The sequence below is a fragment of the Oncorhynchus mykiss genome, chromosome 30 (genome assembly GCF_057628025.1).
Source record: "Oncorhynchus mykiss isolate SJ-2025 chromosome 30, ASM5762802v1, whole genome shotgun sequence".
Classification (NCBI taxonomy): domain Eukaryota; kingdom Metazoa; phylum Chordata; class Actinopteri; order Salmoniformes; family Salmonidae; genus Oncorhynchus; species Oncorhynchus mykiss.
The window spans coordinates 18,312,658-18,332,481 of NC_143051.1; positions in this window are offsets into that span (position 1 = coordinate 18,312,658).

Sequence of the window (19,824 nt, forward strand, 5' to 3'; positions counted from 1 at the left end):
GAGCCAGCCCTACAGCTGTCCGCATACCTCATATGCCCTCCTCAAGTTGCAGGGATCTGAATTGGGTTCTCAGGTGGGGGTGGGGGTCATGAAGTTATAGCCCAGCAAGGGTCCTTCCGTTTGATCCAGATCCACTGGCTGCCTCTTTCAGCTGCTTGAGAAACTGCTCTGACGGTCTGCCGCAGAGCCTGTCCATGGATTCCAAGTTCTTTCAGCAACCTGATGGTGGAAGAAGCCACGAATCCTCTGCGTCCCACTTCAACTGGCCAGACTTTTGCATTCCAGCCACGCTGAGTTGCGTCTACTGCCAACTCTGTGTAACGCAGTTTCTTATGCTCGCAGGCTTCTTCAACAGAGTTTTCCCACCGGACTGTGAGCTCTATGATGTACACAGCCTTTCGTGAAGGGGACCAGAGTACCATGTCTGGCCTAAGGTTGGTAGAAGCAATCTCAGTTGGAAAAATGAGTTGCTGGCCAATATCAACAAGCATCTTCCAGTCCCGGGCCATGGCTAGGTGTCCAGTTTCTGGCTTCGTAGGAGAATGCTTGGGCCTTTTCTGTCCCTTCCGGATGAATGTTGAGGTTTTTTTAATATATATTTTTTAAACTCTGTTTATTAAGTTTTACACACACACACACACACACACACACACACACACACACACACACACACACACACACACACACACACACACACACACACACACACACACACACACAGAGAGACAGACAAAACAACACAAAGCAATATAAATAATATACTCAACTAGAAAAAAATACAAATAATACATTTTTTTTTTATTACTTTAAAAATACCATACTTTAGACAAGTTAAACACACCAGGCAGAAGGCTACAAAGGTTAAGTCACAGGGGGGTCAAATACAGACTTATTTTGGTTTTAATAGGAATGCCATCAGAGAATGGACGGTTTGAAGTAAGACCGGAATGGAGCCCAAGCCTCATTAAACAGTTTGGGGTTCCCCCGTGAATTTAATTTAATTTTTTCTAGTTTCAGAGAGCACAACACATCTCTCACCCAATATTTATAAGATGGGGGAGCTGCCATCTTCCAGTTCTGTAGTATTAGCCGTCTAGCTAAAATAGTTGTATAAGCAACAGTGTCCGACTGGATTCTTGACAGGGGGATACCTATGGGCAGTACTCCAAAAAGGGCTGTAAGGGGAGACGGATCTATAACAGTGTCATATACATCAGAGAAACATTTAAATATTAATTCCCAGAAACCTGACCGTTTATGACAGCCCCAAAACATATGCAACAGTGTGGCTGGTTCCATTTTACATCTAACACAGGTAGGATCAAAATCAGAGAATATTCTTCCAAGTTTGGCCCCCGACCAGTGGATACAGTGAAACACCTTGAATTGAATGAGGCTGTGTCTAGTGCTAAACGAGGACGAGTGCACCCTGTGCAGCACAGATTCCCAGGTGTCTTCCCCAAGTTCCTCCCCCAAATCCTTTCCCCATCGAGTCTTTAAAGGCACCAAAGAAGGGTTCTGTAAGTCATGAATGATTGCATATACATCTGAAATTACGCCCCTAGGAAGATTGTTCAGCTCCAAGATGCTCTCTATAGCTGTATTCGCAGGCCTATGGGGAAATTCAGGTGTGTTAGCTCTGACAAAGTTCCTAGTCTGGATGTAGCGTAAAAAGTGGGATTGGGGGAGGTTGAACTTTTCCTGCAGCTGAGCAAAAGAGGCAAATGTATCGTCAAAGAATAATTGGGCTAGTGAGGAGAGGCCTAGTGAGTGCCAGATGCTAAAAGCCCCATCATTCAAAGATGGAGGAAATAACATTTTCTGATTGATTGGGCCTGATAGAGAAAAGCCTCAGAGGCTAAAGGCTAAACCGAACTGATTCCAAATTTTAAGGGACTGCTTTACAATTGGGTTGACACACTTTTTGCCTAGGGACACTGGGAGAGACGAGCACAACACAGAGGAAAGTGCAGCAGGTTTACACGATTCAGACTCCATCTGGACCCAGAGTGGTCTAGGGCCAGTAGGATCAGTGTGCAGCCAGTGCAGAAGGGCTCTGAAATTTGCAGCCCAATAGTATGTCTGAAAATTTGGTAGAGCTAAACCCCCCAATGACTTAGGCTTCTGTAAATGTTTTCTACCAATCCGTGGTACCTTTCCATCCCAAATAAAATGCATGAATGTTTGATCCAGTGAAATCACAAGATTTTGGAATAAAAATGGGTAAACATTTAAATAAATATAAAAATTTGGGCAACACACTCATTTTAATGACATTAATCCTTCCGGTAAAAGAAAGAGTTAGCGAATTCCAAAAAGTAAAAGATTGTTGCTCTAGCAGATAGTTTGAAACAAAGTTTTCCTGAAACAAATTTGAATATTTCCTTGTCACTTTAACTCCCAAGTAGGTGAATTGATCCCGGACAATCCTAAACTGAGAACTTGTAAAAGAGCACTTTAAAGCAGCCTTGTTTACAGGAAAAAGCTCACTCTTGCCTAGATTCAGCTTGTACCCTGAGATTGATCCAAACTTTTTAAGAACAGATAAGGCACGTGGCAATGAGGTATCGGGGTTAGAGATAAACAAAAGGAGGTTGTCAGCATATAGCGAGACTTTCCGCTCTAAGCCTGTCCTGATTATACCTTGAATGGCATCATTAGAGTGTAGTGCAATGGCGAGAGGCTCGATTGCCAAAGCAAACAACAAGGGGGAGAGTGGACAACCCTGTCTGGATCCGCAGTGCAAGGGAAAATAGTCAGAGGACAAGTTGTTAGTCCGTACCAAAGCCATGGGGGAAAATTAAAGAATATTTATCCACGCAATGAATTTGGGGCCAAAGCCAAATCTATAAAGGGCAGCTGTTAGGTGATCTCCCTCAACGCGGTCAAACGCACGCTTTTTCCGCATCAAGTGAGACCACCACCTCCGGGTCCTCCGACGATGGGGAGTACAGTATATTCATAAGGCGCCTCATATTGAAAAACAAATGCCTATTTCTCACAAAGCCAGTCTGGTCAGAGTGTATTACTTGGTGCTGCGAGCCTTCCATACGGATGGCTAAAAGCTTGGCTAGGATTTTGAAATCACAGTTTAAAGCGAGATTGGGCGATAGGATCCACATTCCAGGGGGTCTTTGTTTTTCTTTAATAGTAATAAAATTGAAGCCTGATAAAGACTAGGTGGTAGCTTTGAGGTATTAAGGCACTCTGCAAATAGTCGAGACAAGAATGGGCAAAGCCGACCAGAAAACATCCTGTAAAATTCGGTTGGAAAACCGTCCGGACCCGTGAGGCCTCAGATTTACGGATCTGATGTGCAAGGAGTTTACTGGCCTTGTCGCCTTGTTCATACAATTTGTATCGAGCTCGCAAGAGTAACTGTTCAGCTTGTCTGGTAGAAAGCTCATCAAATTGAGATTGGAGTATTTGGCGCTCTTTATGCAGATCAGAGGAAATATCCGTAGCATACTTCTCATCCAATGTGGCTATGGACTCGCTCAGGTCCCGAAGTCGCTGAAAGCGAACTCTGTTTTGGTTGGCTGTATAAGAAATAATTTGGCGACGTAGGTACGCTTTGAGAGACTCCCATATGGTAGAGCAGGACACATTTGGTGTTGAATTAGTTTCTAGGAATAAGGTGATTTCAGAAGAAATTAAATTGACAAACTCCTTATCTGAGAATAAAATGGGGTTGAGGCGCCATTGATAACACATAGGACGTCGCTGGGGAAACTCTAGTTCAAGCACTAATGGTGAATGGTCAGAAATAACAATACTCTCGTAAGTACACTGCCGAAGGTTAGGCAGAAGTTTTTTGTCCAAAAACAAGTAATCAATCCGGGAGTATGTTTGATGAACATGAGAATAAAAGGAATACTGTCTATCTGTAGGATGTAGGAAACGCCAGGCCTCAAACATAGCATATTTCTGAAGAAAGGATTGAATAAGTAGGGCACATTTAGATGGGCCTGTAGTTGTTCATGAGGACTTGTCAAGAACTGGGGACATTTTACAGTTGAAATCCCCCCCTAAAATCAACAAATAAAAATCTAAATTGGGTATAGCAGACAAAAAGGAAGAAATGAAACTTGTGTCATCCCAATTGGGAGCATAAACACTAGCCAAAGCAAGAGGGGTAGAAAACAGTTTACCGGTTACTATGACGTATCGTCCCTTAGGATCAGCAATAACCTCAGAAGCTACAAAGGGAGTAGCTTTATCAACCAAAATGGCAGCACCTCTTGATTTACTATGAAAGTTAGAATGGAACACTTGACCAACCCAGTCCTTTACGCATCCTAAAATGCTCACCAGTCCTCAAGTAAGTCTCTTGTAGAAATGCAACATTTGCATTCAAACCCTTTAAGTGTGTCAACACCCTTTTACGCTTCACCGGGTTATTAGCCCCTTTGATGTTCCATGAAATGTACTTGATCGCATTATTTCGGCCCCTCTGGGCATTCCTGTTATTCAACCCTGTCATTAGAGCATAGAATGGAAAAGCAATGAGCGCTCAAAAACCCCAGAATAACTTGTCTCAGAGTAATAATGTACGGTGGTAGATGTTTAGAAAAAGTACAGAAAAAAAACTAAAAAGACAGAATGACCACATTAGAACTGAACAATTCAACCTATTCCCACCCCCTCCCCCCATCCCAGACAATATCTCCCCAAACGAGTACAAGCCTAAATAGAACATGTTCTCTTCGCACAGTATGTCTGAGAGTGCGACCTTAAACCTAAACCCACAGTCCCGCTCTTTAAAGTCGTGTTTTGTTAGTGGATCAAACAGCAAAGAGAGATTTTTAAATAAAAAAAATAAAAGTGAATCCCTTGTGTAAACTAAATTACAAAAGCATCACTTGTAGATGTGTATAATTATATTCCCAGTCTTATAACAGGCATTGAGAGAGAACATAAATAAAATGTATAAAGGCTCTCAGCCAAAAACCTAATTTGAAGTAAGGAAATCGTAATAAGACAATCAATAATAATAATAATAATAATAATAGTTGTCTAGTTGACGCTGAGACAGCTTACAACCAATACCAAAAAACTATGTGTGCGCAACGTTGAATGTTTGCTGAGCATAAATGATGCTCAAAACTTTTAAAATTGAAGTGAGAACCCAAAAAACCTGTAGCCTCGGGAAGCATTTACTGTTTACTCGGTCAATGCAAACAGATGCAGTAAACAAATAACCCAAAATGTTTTGAGTCACTGAGACACTATGTAAACAAACTGAATAGGTGAGTGAGACAGCCTAGAAACACAGGAGTCAGCCTCCAGGGATGTAGTTAAGTCTGAGACATTGGTAGCGGAGGTCTCCAGTGCTGCGATCATTGTAGTGCGCGAAGCCGTTGTTGCTTTGAGTAATGTGATTGCTGGCACCGTCTCGTTCCGCAGGATGGTTAAATCTGCTTTTAAAGTATCAGAAACATCCTGTATTCGGGCCTCAATCGTAGCAACCACCTCCGTTTTCATTTAAACTATCTCAGAGCGTAGTAGTTTGATGGCCTGATACTGTTATGAGAGGAGAAGGTATGAATGCCAGTTGGAGAGTCTAACATCTAGAGTCATTTCAATTTCTCCACTTCTAGGCCTGTACATGCTAAATGCATGTTGTCATGGATCCAACTGTACAGTATGATTTGATGTTTTATTCAAACTGATTTAAGGAAACTTTCCCAGGCGGAAGTACTGTATTACCGATGAGCAATTTTCATATGACCTCTTCCTTTCTTTTGAGGTTTCTATTGCTGCTGCAAAGTCACTGGATTAAGAATCCTGCTTAACTTTGAGGCTAAAGGTTTTCCAAAACAGGGTTTCACTTCAAGGCGTTCTCAGCTCAGGACCATAGAGCTCTGAGACTTTTTAAGGAGGGATTTTCATTTCGCAAATGCTTCATGCCAAATGGCACCCTATTCTCTTTATAGTGCACCACTTTTGACAAGTGCCCTGGTCAGAAGGAGTGCATTATATAGGATGCCATTTGGGATGCACCCTAAAAGTACAGGAGACTTTCAGACATGGACAGCCAGACTGATTTTCCAGTCAGGCAATTTATGAAATTGGTTTCTGCATCACTCAACCCATCAGATCAAACCCTTCTTTAATGGTCAATGGGAGAGATAGTCCCTTAGAACAGTCCCTTGTGTATCAAATGTCTCAGAGTTGGAGTGCTGATTTAGGGTCAGTTCAGCCTTTTATATCACATTTAATAAGAATACATGGACAGGAAGGACTGATCCTAGATCAGAACTCCATGGGCCTCTTTGTGAATAAGGGCCCAGATCTTAAACCAGTTAAAACCTACCCCAATCCTAACTTTAACAATTACTGTATTTGACAAAAATAATAGCTTAGGTCAGCCATCTCTCATTGGGCTGAAGCATAGCAGACTCATTCATCATCCTAGACTGTCATACTAGGGCTCTGTGTTTTGCACAAATATGTGACATGCCTGGAATTGAACCTTTATTGAAAGCTTTTTCAAGAAACTGTCCCCTTTTTATGCCAGATGGTCCAGCACCATCCTCAGACAATTGCTTACATAGTCATCCGAATCTCTTCAAGCAGTTTGACAACGTAGCTACAAACACATGGAAAACGCAAATGCTGTTTTTGATGGACATGTTTATGATGCACAGCTTCACACTGGCTCCCACTTTTGTGTTAAATCTCAAATTGGTAGCAGATGCACGATGAATGGTTTATGATCAGTACACCAGGTGCCTGAAATGTGTTTAGTCCTAATGTTGTCCTCTGGAAGTGGATAATTATGTTTTTTACTGGGCCAGAGAAGATGACAACGTTGGTGCGTGTGTGTGTGCGATTACTACAAAAAATGTGCACCAGATTTATTCATGTAGTAAGGAACTGACCAAATTGAGGGGTTGGTGTGGTAAGTGTAGAAAGAGCACCTCACAGATCACCTCAGAGCCTGACAAACCTGTTCTGGGGATTAGGATGCCCAGGGTAAATAATTGGGGTTCAGGCATGGGGCGCGTTGCTCAATTACATTGTGGTCATATTCTCTCTCTGCTCTCTCTCTCTCTGTCTCTGTCTCTCTCCCTCTCCATCAGTTTACCTAGCTTTACACATGTCCATAATACACCAATCAAACCATTGACTGGGTTCAGTTCTAAGAGGCTTTTTCCATAGTGCTTTTTTATATGGTGAGTACTCCCTTTGTTGGAGAGTGTAACTGTGAGCTGTCCTTAAGTCACTCATGGATCTCAGAATTAAACACCTTTCACAGTCTCACATTATTATGAATGTCCCTTCCTAGGGCACTGTAGGACTATTTTCCAGCATGTGGGGTGTTTGTTTGTCGGGTTGGCTAGGAATGCCTAGCTCTCAATGTTTACCTCAACACTGCTCCTTATTATAGCTAGCAATTAATGCATTAATGCATTACTATGTAATACCTGGTTATCATATACAGTCCTTACTAATTGTGCTATTGTAGTTCTATGCTATTACACGGTTTTAGCTCATCATATCCATCCACTACTGCTCTATTTACAGTATATTTATTGTTCCTTTCATTTCTGAATTACAGATTCATCCCCATGTACATCTCCAGCAGTGTGTGTGTGTGTGTGTGTGAATAAAGTTCCTGCGTGTGTCATCTCTTGGACTGCCTTATTCAACTTTAACTGGGGGCGCTACCAGCAAACACGAAGATTTCCTTAACACATTTTCCACAGCAGATAATCTTGGTTAACCCAGAGGTAAAATCTTCCATAATTTGGTCAGCTACGTGATTAACTTCTGGGTCTATACGTGTTAGAAATTGAGAGTTCTGGTGGTTTGCGAGGTCTCGATTCTCACAAAAGGAAACTCTCAACCAAAGCCCCCCACCCCGATCCACTCGAAGCTAAGCACTTTAAGCTCCGCCTTCGCCCAATCCTGATATGTCCATTTAACCAGTGACGAAAAAAACTAAGATTGGCCCAAAGACCAGAATTACTGCAGCACATTATCTCACACATCCAAATCAGTCCCGGCAGATTCTTTGGTCTACCCGCAGAATCTGCCCACGGGAGATGACAGCAAAGGCAATGTGGAAAATATTTGTCTCTTTAACAGCAAAACCCGTTCATTCCAGACATTTAAAAATAGGAGTTTTAAAAGGACATGATGAACTTGGATGACATCATTGTGATTTGAACTGAACATCTGTGAACCAGACAGTTAATTAACCAGACAGTTTCATTTAATTAATATGTAGGCTAGATGAGGGGAAATTCAACTTACCATAGTCATATAAAAACATAATAAATTGCATCTGCCTTCTAAAGAGAACGTATCCCTCAGTCATTACAGCTACACAGAAGAATTTCTGTTTGTTAGTGTGGCTTGCGACAGCACCCACATTTTAGATATTGTACAAATGATTTCGGACACATAGTTATTATTATTCTTTTCAATGCTACTCCTCTTACCCTGTTTAAGCTAGAAATACCGTTCAAACTTGAAAACGTGTAGACTAGTCTGGAATAGTGTGTTTGCATACAATTTGTGAAATATCTTTAATACTTTTTAAATTATTTAACTTATTGTCCTTTTTTTGTCCACTTTCATGGGATTTCCTTTGCATTCTAAATGTCCCATTGTGACATCATCACTCCCAAAATTCTATTTTATTCACTGTAAACAATTTAACTTTTGACTCATCAGCTACTTTGACCACTTTCCCAACAGATTAAATACAAAGTTAAAATGAAATCTTCCAGTACTTCTCTGCTATTGAAATCATAACTAATTATCTGGAACCGATTAAACATTACAGCTGTTTAAATAACCGTATCAACAACATTTTCTCTAACTTTTTATAAACAACTGACATTTTTACCACTTTCCCAACAAGTTAGACAAAAAGCTAGCGAGTATGACATCCTTTTCTGCTTCTCTGCTATTCCAATCTGAAGTCAGAAAAAAAATATCTCCTACCGATCTAAACGATACAGCTGTTTTAGTAACCACATTAACACTTTTTCCCCAACTTTTTCCAAACAACTGAATTTTTTACCACTTACGCAGGACTTTAGACAAAAACTTATACAGTCTGACATCTTGGTCTACTTCTTTGCTAGAATCAGAACATAATTATCTTCTACCAATCCAAGGTTACAGCTTTTTGTCTGAGTTTAGAGTGATGAAAAGTAGCTAGCTAACGTCAGCTAACAGCTCATGTCTCATCATTGAGCAGCCCAAATGGATTTGTTGCTATGTATACACATGCATTTCAATGGCTAAAATGGGCCATCGGCTAGAAAGGTAAAAAAAAAAGAAGAAGATATTTTTACCAATCTCCTCTTTCTCCGTTTACGCTATCAACTCCAACCAACGTTGAGATGTTCAGACTGCTTGTTAAAAGAATTGTTATACTATAAAGACTTTTTGAAATATAACCATTTAGAATTTGCATAAATTAACATGAGTTTGAATGCGAACCACAGGAATACAGAGGTAGTTAGTCAAAATGGTCCTGCTCCTTGGCCAATTAAGATACAAGACCTTTAAGACATTCAGGCTATCCTAACTTCAAATTATTTAAAACTTGTATCAACTATAACTATATAAAGTTTTCAGAGACTACGGTGACTATAGGAGCTGCACCTATTTTGTACAGTTCTGGGATAATACTGACTTGCCAAATTTCCAATGTGGAAACTGTCAACTTATTGAGAAATACATGTCTGGGCTGAACATCTAGAGTAAGCAAATTGAGACATTACAGCGTTTCCAGACATTCTGGTATTGACTGAAACTTGGATCTCTGGGAACATTCTGAACTCTGATATTAATGTTGAGGGTTATAATGTGTTCAGAGCTGACAGACAGGGTAGAGGTTGTGGAGTGGCCATTTTTATAAAATAAAATAAAGTATTTGTTTCTTTATTGAAATCCATTTCCCTTGCCAAAAAATATTGAGCCACTATCTTTAAGCCTTTGTCTGGGGAAAAATGTATCCATGACTGTTATACGGATCCACCGTCCTCCCCCAGCTAACCTTTGTGCACTCGAGGAGTTAACTAGTTTGTTATCTTCTTTTACTAAATCAGAAGTTATTATCCTGGTTGACCTACATTGTGATTGGGAAATGCAGGCTTCAGACAATCTAAAACACGTGTAATGATCTAAACCTAACATAGCTGGTCACTAAGCCTACAGGACCCAACCCTAAAGATCCTTCAAAGTCAACTCTGATTGGTCTCATTTTAATGAATACACCAGAGAAGTATGTTTCTACTGGTGTCTTCGCCCAAGACATTAGTGACAATTGCCCAGATGTGTGTGAGATGTGAGAATACAAAAATCTGAGCCTCATGTCATCACAGAGAAGAGCTTTAAAACTTCTTCAGTAAACAGGCTTTTTTACATTAGTGATTTTAGTGACCTTCATTGTATTTCAGATATTTTTTATTATTTGTTTTACCTTTATTTAACTAGGCAAGTCAGTTAAGAACAAATTCTTATTTTCAATGACGGCCTAGGAACAGTGGGTTAACTGCCTGTTCAGGGGCAGAACGACAGATTTGTACCTTGTCAGCTCGGGGGTTTGAACTTGCAACCTTCCGGTTACTAGTCCAACGCTCTAACCTTTAGGGATGATCATGCTCCCTTCAAAAAAACAAGGGTTAAAGGTAGATTGAATGCCTGGTACACTCCGGAATTATCAGAAGTCAATCTCTAAAAGAGATGATGCTTGGGTCAAGGCCAGGAACACAGGCTTAGGCCTGGACGGGCAAGCTTTTAAGCAACTGAGGAATCATTGTGTAAGACAAATCAGATAAATCTTATTATTATGTAACCGCTCATTCGGATTGTAATGGGAACCCGGCTAAATTCTGGAAAACTATCAAATCCTTTTCTTTGAAGGCGTTTAACAAATATGTCAAATCAAATCAAACTTTATTAATCACATGCGCCAAGTGTAGACCTTACCGTGAAAGGCTTACTTACAAGCCCTTAACCATCAGTGCAGTTCAAGAAGAGTAAAGAAAATGTTTACCAAATAAACTAAAGTAAAAAATAATAAAAGGTAACACAATAAAAATAATAGGGGATAGTAGTGATCTTCATCATTATCGCCCCATTTCAAGGATTCCTTGTCTAGCTTAGATTCTTGATCATTGGTAAATGTACAACTTTGCTCTTTTTTTATCTGAGAAATGCATTTTGAATGTAAACCAATCAGGGTTTAGACCTGGGTATAGCACAATGACAGCAATCACATTACTTGGTAATGATCTCCTCAAGCCTTTAGACACTAAAATTAAATGTGCTGCTTTGTTTGTGGACTTGTCAAAAGCTTTTGATACTGTTGATCATGCTATTTTATTAAATAAGTTGTCCTTGATAGGCCTGAACTCAGACACCTGTTCATGGGTTCATGATTATCTTAGTGACAGAACTCAGGCTGTTGTGATTGATGGGGTTAAGTCTGAATTTCTTGAAGTACATAAAGGTGTACCACAGGGGTCGATTTTGGGACCTGTTCTCTTCACTATTTATATAAACACCATTGGTCAATCTGTTAAAAATGGTACATTTCATCTGTATTTGGATGATACTATTATGTATGCTTTTGCCCTGACTGTTGATCTGGCTGTGTCAAAACTACAGTCAGATTGTATAGCTATGCAGGAATCTCTTGCTAATTTAAAACTTGTGCTTAATACGGGAAAAATTAAATACCTGTTGTTTTTAAACTCTCATAAGAGTGTTTCAGAGTAACTACATGTTCATCATTAGATGGTTCTTCAGTCGAATGTATTCCCGCATATAAATACTTAGACATTTGGATTGATATGGATTTGATGTTTAAAAAACATATAGATGAGATGGTTAAGAACCTAAGATTTAAAGTTGGCTTTTTCTACAGAAACAGATGATGCCTTTCTCTAAACAGTAAAAATCTGATTATTCAGTCTGTAAGGACAGACGCTGGGAGACGAGAAGCAAGTACAGGGAGTGTATATTTAATAAAAAAACAGACAGGAAACAAAACATGAACAGCGTCTGGACAAGGGAAACATAACGTCATTAATGCTGACACGGGGAACAAACTGAAGAATAGACAAATAAAGAGGAGACAATCCATAAAGTGATGGAGCCCAGGTGAGTCCAATGAAGCGTTGATGCACGTAACGATGGTGACAGTTGTGTGTAATGATGGGCAGGCTGGCACCCTCGAGCACCAGAGAGGGCGAGCGGGAGCAGGCGTGATAGTACCCCCCTTCTAGGGGAGCCACCGGCGTCCCACCTAGGCGAGCCTGACGGAGGCGTGAGAGCTGGACGAGCCGGCTGAGGCGTGGGAGCCCGACAAGCCAGCTGTGGCATTCCCGGGTTCCATCGACAGCGGCACCCGGACCTGACGTCACCAATCAAAACAAAAAACAATGAAAAACTCCCTGATGCTTCCAATATTGGTGTCAGCATTCTGTAAAAACAGACGCTGGGAGACGAGAAGCAAGTACAGGGAGTGAATATTGAATGAATAAACAGACAGGAAACAAAACACGAACAGCATCTGGACAAGGGACACATGACAACATTAATGCTGACACGGGGATCAAACTGAGGATTGGACAGATAAAGAGGAGGCAATCAATAAAGTGATGGAGTCCAAAGAAGCGTCTGATGCGCGTAACAATGGTGACAGGTGTGCATAATAAAGGGCAGCCTGGCTCCCTTGAGCGCCAGAGAACACAGTCTACCTTTCTATCTGTTCTTGATTATGGTAATATTATTTATCAATGTGCAGCTCCTAAATTGGAATGGAAATGGTGCTCCACCAATCTGGAAGTCTTCAGACTAGCTTGGAAAGACAGTACTGTACAATATCGAAGAGCAGTCACTGCTGCTCGATCATTCTATTTTACTAACCTAATTGAGGAGAATAAGAACCATCCAAAATATATTTTTGATAATGTTGCAAAGCTAACTAAAAAGCAGCGTTCGACAAGAGAGGATAGGTTTCACTTGTTCAATGAAAAGATCATGATCATTAGAAAGCAAATGATGGACTCCTCTTTGAGGAGGTCAGAGACCTGGCCATGTGGTGCCAGGATAACAACCTCTTCCTCAATGTGATCAAGACAAAGGAGATGATTGTGGACTACAGGAAAAGGAGAACGAGCACGCCCCCATTCTCATCAACGGGGCTGTAATGGAGGAGGTTGAGAGCTTCAAGTTCCTCGGTGTCCACATCACCTACAAACTATCATGTTCCAAACACACCAAGGCAGTCGTGAAGAGGGCACAACAAAGCCTATTCCCCTCAGGAGACTGAAAAGATTTGGCATGGGTCCTCAGATCCTCAATTTTTTTACAGCTGCACCATCGAGAGCGTCCTGACTGTTTGCATCCCCGGCAACTGCTTGGCCTCCGACCGCAAGGCACTACAGAGGGCAGAGCGTACGGCCCAGTACATCACTTGGGCCAAGCTTCCTGCCATCCAGGACCTCTATACCAGGCGATGTCAGAGGAAGGCCCTAGAGTTTGTCAAAGACTCCAGCCACCCTAGTCATAGACTGTTCTCTTTGCTACCGCACAGCAAGCTGTACCGCAATGCCAAGTCTGGGTCCAAAAGGCTTCTTAAAAGCTTCTACCCCCAAGCCATAAGACTCCTGAAAAGCTAATAAAATGGCTACCCAGACTATTTGCATTGCCCCCCCCCCCCCCCTCTTTTACGCTGCTGCTACTCTCTGTTTATTATCTATGCATAGTCACTTTAACTCTACCTACGTGTACATATTACCTCGACTAACCAGTGCCCCCGCACATTGAATCTGTACCGGTACCCCTCTGTATATAGCCTCACTACTGTTATTTTACTGCTGCTATTTAATTATTTGTTACTTTTATTTTTTACTTATCTATTTTTTACTCAACACTTATTTTTCTTACAACTGCAGTGTTGTTTAAGGGTTTGTATGTAAGCATTTCACTCATGTGATGAATAAAATTTGATTTGATTTGATCTGCATATTTCTCCAAAGCTCAGTTGTCCTGAGTCTGCACAGAATTACCAGGACCTAGGATCAATGGAGACACTCAAGTTTTTTAATCCTGTATCTCTTGACACATTCATGAAAATAACCATGGCCTCTAATCCGTCAAGCTGCTTACTGGATCCTATACCAACTAAACAACTGAAAGAGCTACTTCCTGTGCTTGGCCCTCCTATGTTGAACATAATGTATGGCTCCCTACCCACTGGATGTGTACCAAACTCACTAAAAGTGGAAGTAATAAAGCCTCTTGAAAAAGCCAAACCTTGACCTGGGAAATGTAAAAAAAACTATTGTCCTATATCGATTCTGCCCTTCCTCTCAAAAATTGTAGAAAAAAGCTGTTGCGCTGTAACTCACTGCCTTCCTGAAGACAAATAATGTATATGAAACGATTCGGTCTGATGTTAGACTGAGATTGCACTCATGAAGGTGATAAATTACCTTTTAATGGCGCCAGACCAAGACTCTGCATTTGTCCTCGTGCTCCTAGACCTTAGTGCTGCTTTTCACACCATCGATCGATCACCACATTCTTTTGGAGAGATTTGGTCTACGTGGACAAGTCCTGTCCTGGTTTAGATCTTATCTGTTGGAAAGATATCAGTTTGTCTCTGTGGATGGATGGTCCTCTGACAAATCAATTGTACGTTTCGGCATTCCTCAAGGTTCCGTTTTAGGACCTCTATTGTTTTCACTATATATTCTACCTCTGTTGATGTCATTGGGAAATACAATGTCAACTTTCACTGCTATGCGGATGACACACATGTTTCGATGAAACATAGTGAAGCCCAAAATTGCCTACCCTGGAAGCCTGTGTTTCAGACATAAGGAAATGGATGGCAAAAAATGTTTTACTTTTAAACTCAGACAAAACAGAGATGCTAGTTCTAGGTCCCAAGAAACAAAGAGATCTGCTGTTGGATCTAACAATTAATCTTGATGGTTGTAATGTCGTTTGAAATAAAACTGTCAAGGACCTCTGTGTTACTTTGGACCCTGATCTGTCTTTTGACAAACATATCAAGAATATTTCAAGGACAGCTTTTTTCCATCTTTGTAACATTGCAAAAATCAGAAACTTTCTGTCCAAAAATTATGCAGAAAAGCTAATCGATGCATTTGTCACCTCTAGATTAGACTACTGAAATGCTATACTCTCCGGCTACCCGGATAAAGCACTAGAATCCTGCTACACTCCTGACTAGAACCCCACAATGTGATCGTATTACTCCAGTGCTAGCATTAGCTTCCTGTTAAGGCTAGGGCTGATTTCAACGTTTTACTGCTAACCTACACAGCATTTAATGGGCTTGCTCCCACCTATCTCTCCGATTTGGTCCTGCCATACATGCCTACAAGTGCGCTACGGTCACAAGGCCTCCTTATTGTCCTTAGAATTTGGAGGGAGGGCTTTCTCCTATAAAGCAACATTTTTATGGAATGGTCTGCCTATCCGTATGAGAGACGCAGACTCGGTCTCAACCTTTAAGGCATTACTAAAGACTCATCTCTTCAGTAGGTCCTATGATTGAGTGTAGTCTGGCCCAGGTGTGCGAAGGCGAACGGCAAGGCACTGGAGCGATGAACCGCCATTGCTGCCTCTGCCTGGCCTGCTCCCCTCTCTCCACTGGGATTATCTGCCTCTGATACTATTACGTGGGCTGAGTCACTGGCTTACTAGTGCTCTTCCATGCCGTTCTTAGGAGGGGTGCGTCACAGATGTGATCTTCCTGTCTGGGTTTGCGCCCCTCGGGCTCGTGCAGTGGAGGAGATCTTCGTGGGCTTTGTGTCAGCGTAGTAAGTTGGTCTGTTGATATCCCTTTAGTGGTGTGGGGCTGTGCTTTGGCAAAGTGGGTGGGGTGATATCCTGCCTGGTTGGCCGTGTGCGGGGGTACCGTCGGACAGAGCCACAGTGTCCCCCGAAACACCCCTGTCTCGGTCTCCATTATCTATGCTGCAATTGTCGATGTGCCGGGGGGCTAGGGTCAGTCTATTATACACAGTGTAATTCTCCCATCTTATCTGGTGTCCTGTGTGAATTTAAGTATGATCCCTCTAATTCTCTTTCTCTCCGTCTCCTCCCGGAGGACCTAAGCCCTAGGATCATGCCTCGGGACTACCTGGCCTGATGCCTCCTGGCTGCCCCCAGTCCTCCTGGTCGTGCTGTTGCTCCCGTTCAAGTGTTCTGCCTGCGGCTAGGGAACCCTGACCTGTTCACCAGACGTACTACCTTGTCCCAGACCTGCGGTTTTCAACTCTCTCTCACTACCGCACCTGTTGTCTCAACCTCTGAAAGCTCAGCTATGAAAAGCCAAATGACATTTACTCCCGAGGTACTGACCTGTTGCACCCTCTACAACCACTGCTTATTATTTGACCCTACTGGTCATCTATGAACATCTTGAATAACAATCTGGCCTTAAATGGCCATATATTCTTGTAATCTCCGCCTGGCACAGCCAGAAGAGGACTGGCCCCATATCAGAGCCTGGTTCCTCTCTAGGTTTCTTCCTAGATTCTGGCCTTTCTAGGGAGTTTTTCCTAGCCACCTTGCTTCTACATCTGCATTGCTTGCTATTTGGGGTTTTATGCTGGGTTTCTGTATAGCACTTTGTGACATCTGCTGATGTAAAAAGGGATTTATAAATACATTTCATTGATACTACTCTTAAACCTTTGGATGCCATCTACCATAATGCTCTTTGTTTTGATACAGGCTACAGTTTTGATACTCATCACTGCATCCTATATCAAAAGGTTGGCTGGACTTCGCTAAAGACCTGTCGATCTCTGCATTACTCCCTTTTTGTTTACAAGACCCTACTTCATAAACCTCCGTCTTATTTAACTTTGATGTTGAAGTATACATACCTGAGTTGCCTAACCCATTCACAGGATTGGTTATCTCTTGGGGTTCATAGGGTCTCCACCAAGCTAGGTAAATCTGATTTTATTTTTAGCGCACCGTATTTCTGGAACTGTCACGCCCTGATCTGTTTCACCTGTCCTTGTGCTTGTCTCCACCCCCCTCCAGGTGTCGCCCATCTTCCCCATTATCCTCGGGGTATTTATACTTGTGTTTTCTGTCTGTCTGTGCCAGTTTGTCGTGTTTGTTCAAGCCTACCAGCGTTTTCTCAGCTCCTGTTTGTCCCTAGTCTCTCTTTTTCTCATCCTCCTGGTTTTTGACCTTTGCCTGACCTGACCCTGAGCCTTGGACTCTGCTCTGGATTATCGACCCCTACCTGCCTTGACCTGTCATTTGCCTGCCCCTGTGGTTACAATAAACATTGTTATACAGTCTGCACTTGGGTCTTACCTTGATTCCTGATAGGAACAAAATTCAAAACACAGTATATTCATCTTGATGTTCTGGTGCAGTTCGGGCAATTTAAAGTATTGATTGATTGACTTATTTACAGAGGATGGCATAATCTAACTCACCAACAGTAACTCTTAATCTGTTCAAGCTAGATACACCAAACCAACTTTCACATGTTAAGGTTATCCTAACTTCAAATTCTTTAAAACTTAAACGATATTAATTAGCATAAAATAACCCACCAACAGCAACTCTTGAACCGTTGAAGCTAGAGACACCAAACCAACATTCACATATTCAGGCTATTCTAAGAAGTTAAAATTACTTAAAATGTTTATAAGCAATAACTATATATATATTTGCATAAATTAGCCTAGAATAACCTACCAACAGTAACTCTTGAACCTTTTAAGCTAGAGTCACCAAAATAACTTCACATGTTCAGGCTATCATATCCACTGACACAAAATCACTTTTCAAGAGCTGAAGCAAGTCATTTAATTTTTCTTCATGCAAAATTAACATCTAGTTTACAAATGGTACTGAATAAACTGCAGAGGGATATAACACAATGCAGAATCAAAGACTTTGTTTATTTTGATAAACAACATGAAATAACATGTCTGATTCAATAAGAAAGCTAAAGTTATAAATGTGTTTTTTGGTTGTTGAGTCAATTAGAGTTAGACCATGCCAATTTTAAGTTTATCTTAAAAAAAAATAGATAATAATAATAATAATATACAGTTGAAGTCGGAAGTTTACATACACCTTAGCCAAATACATTTAAACTCAGTTTTTCACAATTCCTGACATTTAATCCTAGTAAAAAGTATCTTTCTTAGGTCAGTTAGGATCACCACTTTATTTTAAGACTGAAATGTCAGAACAATAGTAGGGAGAATGATTTATTTCAGCTTTTATTTCTTTCATCACATTCCCAGTGGGTCAAAAGTTTACATACACTCAATTCATATTTGGTAGCATTGCCTTTAAATTGTTTAACTTTCCACAAGCTTCCCACAATAAGTTGGGTGAATTTGGGCCCATTCCTCCTGACAGAGCTGGTGTAACTGACTCAGGTTTGAAGGCCTCCTTGCTCGCACATGCTTTTTCAGTTCTGCCCACACATTTTCTATAGGATTGAGGTCAGGGCTTGGTGATGGCCACTCCAATACCTTGACTTTGTTGCCTTTAAGCCATTTTACCACAACTTTGGAATTATGCTTGGTGTCAATGTCCATTTGGAAGACCCATTTGCGACCAAGCTTTAACTTCCTGACTGATGTCTTGAGATGTTGCTTCAATATATCCACAAAATTTTCCTCCTCATGACGCCATCTATTTTGTGAAGTGCACCAGTCCCTAGTGCAGCAAAGGACCCCCACAACATGATGCTGCCACCCCCGTGCTTCACGGTTGGGGTGGTGTTCTTCGGCTTGCAAGCCTCCCCCTTTTTCCTCCAAACTTAACGATGGTCATTATGGCCAAACAGTTCTATTTTAGTTGCATCAGACCAGACGACATTTCTCCAAAAAGTATGATCTTTGTCCCCATGTGCAGTTGTAAACCGTAGTCTGGCTTTTTTATTGCAGTTTTGTAGCAGTGGCTTCTTCCTTGCTGAGCGGCCTTTCAGGTTATGTCGATATAGGACTTGTTTTACTGTGGATATAGATACTTTTGTACCCGTTTCCTCCAGCATCTTCACAAGGTCCTTTGCTGTTGTTCTAGCATTGATTTGCCCGTTTTCCTCCAAAGTACGTTCATCTCTAGGAGACAGAACACATCTCCTTCCTGAGTGGTATGACGGCTGCGTGGTCCCATGGAGTTTATACTTGCGTACTATTGTTTGTACAGATGAACGTGGTACCTTCAGGCGTTTGGAAATTGCTTCCAAGGATGAACCAGACATGTGGAGGTCTACAATTTATTTTCTGAGGTCTTGGCTGATTTCTTTTGATTTTCCCATGATGTCAAGCAAAGAGGCACTGAGTTTGAAGGTATACCTTGAAATGCATCGACAGGTACACCTCCAATTGACTCAAATGATGTCAATTAGCCCAACAGAAGCTTCTAAAGCCACAACATAATTTTCTGCAATTTTCCAAGCTATTTAAAGGCACAGTCAACTTAGTGTATGTTAACTTCTGACCCACTGGAATTGTGATACAGTGAATTATAAGTGAAATAATCTGTTTACAGACAATCGTTGGAAAAATGTATTGTGTCATGCACAAAGTAGATGTTCTAACCGACTTGCCAGAACTAGTTTGTTAAAATACATTTGTGGAGTGGTTGAACAACGAGTTCTAATGACTACAACCTAAGTGTATGTAAACTTCCGACTTATATACCTATGCGTGTGTGTGTGTTATTTCAGAGTATTTAGGCAAGTTAACTGGCTAACTGTTCAATTGCATAGCTGGGATACACATTGCTCAGTTTACAGACAAGTCAGCTCAACTTCAGGGC